The sequence below is a fragment of the Schistocerca serialis genome, unplaced genomic scaffold, assembly GCF_023864345.2.
Source record: "Schistocerca serialis cubense isolate TAMUIC-IGC-003099 unplaced genomic scaffold, iqSchSeri2.2 HiC_scaffold_133, whole genome shotgun sequence".
Classification (NCBI taxonomy): domain Eukaryota; kingdom Metazoa; phylum Arthropoda; class Insecta; order Orthoptera; family Acrididae; genus Schistocerca; species Schistocerca serialis.
Genome location: NW_026047547.1, coordinates 320,001 through 322,500, shown reverse-complemented (window position 1 = coordinate 322,500; position 2,500 = coordinate 320,001). Strand labels below are relative to the sequence as shown.

Below are 2,500 nucleotides of genomic sequence, written 5' to 3'. Positions count from 1 at the left end.
CGTGCGGCAGGCGCCGCAACTCCGCTGGGGTAAGGCCGTCCGGCCCGGCTGCTGATCCCCTGGGCGGCAACGCGGCGGCGACCTCCTCATGTGTGACCGGCCCCCATAGGCACTCGGGAGCGACAGGCTCCGAGTGCGGGAGGAGGCGGTCACGAATGAAGCCCGCGGTGGAGATGGGCTTCTTGGTGAAGAGGTCCGCCCAGAAGTCCAGCAGACCAGGGATGGCAGGTGGCGGCTGGAGCAGGGTGCCATCCAAGAGGCCGCGCACGCAACGTGCACGCGACCGTCGGAAGGCATCCTGCGTTCTCGCGTACTCCCAGCGGCGCCGCTTGCGCTTCTGCGTCGGCGGCGCGGCAGGCGGCCGCTTCGATGGTTGGCACGGCCGCTGTGTCCTGGTGATCGATCTCTCCCCTCTGGACCCGACCGACGCAAGGGCATCCGGGAGCATGCCCAGGATGACATCGGGCGGCGTGCCCCGCCCCAGACCTATGACACGATCCAGGGCAGAGAAACGCTGGGCGGAAGCGGGTAGCCCCGCCAGATGCTCCCAGATGGCGGCGTCAGTCGGCCCCTCCGGCGGCGGCCCGGTGGTGTCGGCCGCGAAGTCCTCGGCTGCGTCGACGGGCGGCGCAGCGGCCTCGCCCGCGTCAGGCAGCGGGCTCGCTGCTCCCCGGCGGGACGCCGGCTCTTCCCCCCGACCGATCTCAAGCGCCTCCATGAATTGGCGGACAAGCTGCTTGTGGGCAGCTTGCCGCCGTCGGCACTTGATTGCCTCAAGCGTTCGGTCGGGGAACATCCTGATGAGCTCTTGATTTACAAAGAAGAACCGGGCGTCCCTCTCGAGGAACAGTTCGGCCTCCGCCTTGGCGAGCGACAGGACTTCTTCCTCCGTCCACCTCGCGCGATGCCTCTCCGTGACGATCTCCGCGTTGGCGGCCGCAAGGTGTTGGCGGCGGCGATGGACCCCGAGACCGTTCTTGGTGGTGAAGCTGCGGTGGCACTCACTACAGGCGTATACAGCTGCAAAAGTTACAAGATTTTCGGCACGGCCGGTTGGCCGGCTAGGTGCTGGGGGAGTTGGGGTGGCACCTTCAGCGGAAGGGCCACCACTTTTTCTCTGAATACTGCCCCCAACTAAAAAAAGGGATAGTGCGAGGGGGGGCTGGTAACCCCCCCAAGCCCCTGGTGCGGTCTTCCACTCTGCGAAAATCAGCGGGCCCACGAGAAGGGGAGAAGACCGCAGGAGAGGAGAGGCTAAGAGGGCTAGGCCCATGTATTGCGCATCACTCTCCCTGTAACCATAACCCAAGGAAGGCACCTCGCAGCAGCAGCACGACTACATCAAGACCGCACTTCGAAAAGCCAAGTCCGGATGCAGCCACACCGCCGCCACTTGGCCACCTTAAGAGAGTCATAGTTACTCCCGCCGTTTACCCGCGCTTGCTTGAATTTCTTCACGTTGACATTCAGAGCACTGGGCAGAAATCACATTGCGTCAACACCCGCTAGGGCCATCGCAATGCTTTGTTTTAATTAGACAGTCGGATTCCCCCAGTCCGTGCCAGTTCTGAGTTGATCGTTGAATGGCGGCCGAAGAGAATCCGCGCACCCGCGCGCCCCCGGAGGAGCACGCTAAGGCGGACGCGGCCTCGCAGCAAGGAAGATCCGTGGGAGGCCAAGGCACGGGACCGAGCTCGGATCCTGCACGCAGGTTGAAGCACCGGGGCGCGAACGCCGCGCAGGCGCGCGCATCCTGCACCGCCGGCCAGCACGAGGCCGACCAACGGCGAGAGCAGACCACGCCCGCGCTAAACGCCCGCACTTACCGGCACCCCTACGGCACTCACCTCGCCCAGGCCCGGCACGTTAGCGCTGACCCACTTCCCGACCAAGCCCGACACGCCCCGATCCTCAGAGCCAATCCTTATCCCGAAGTTACGGATCCAATTTGCCGACTTCCCTTACCTACATTATTCTATCGACTAGAGGCTCTTCACCTTGGAGACCTGCTGCGGATATGGGTACGAACCGGCGCGACACCTCCACGTGGCCCTCTCCCGGATTTTCAAGGTCCGAGGGGAAGATCGGGACACCGCCGCAACTGCGGTGCTCTTCGCGTTCCAAACCCTATCTCCCTGCTAGAGGATTCCAGGGAACTCGAACGCTCATGCAGAAAAGAAAACTCTTCCCCGATCTCCCGACGGCGTCTCCGGGTCCTTTTGGGTTACCCCGACGAGCATCTCTAAAAGAGGGGCCCGACTTGTATCGGTTCCGCTGCCGGGTTCCGGAATAGGAACCGGATTCCCTTTCGCCCAACGGGGGCCAGCACAAAGTGCATCATGCTATGACGGCCCCCATCAACATCGGATTTCTCCTAGGGCTTAGGATCGACTGACTCGTGTGCAACGGCTGTTCACACGAAACCCTTCTCCGCGTCAGCCCTCCAGGGCCTCGCTGGAGTATTTGCTACTACCACCAAGATCTGCACCGACGGCGGCTC

At 63.4% G+C, this 2,500-nt stretch overlaps 1 pseudogene; it reads right to left on the bottom strand.

The window, feature by feature from the left end:
* Positions 1 to 2,500, bottom strand: part of LOC126439627 (large subunit ribosomal RNA) — a 7,954-nt pseudogene that overhangs the window by 3,669 nt on the left and 1,785 nt on the right.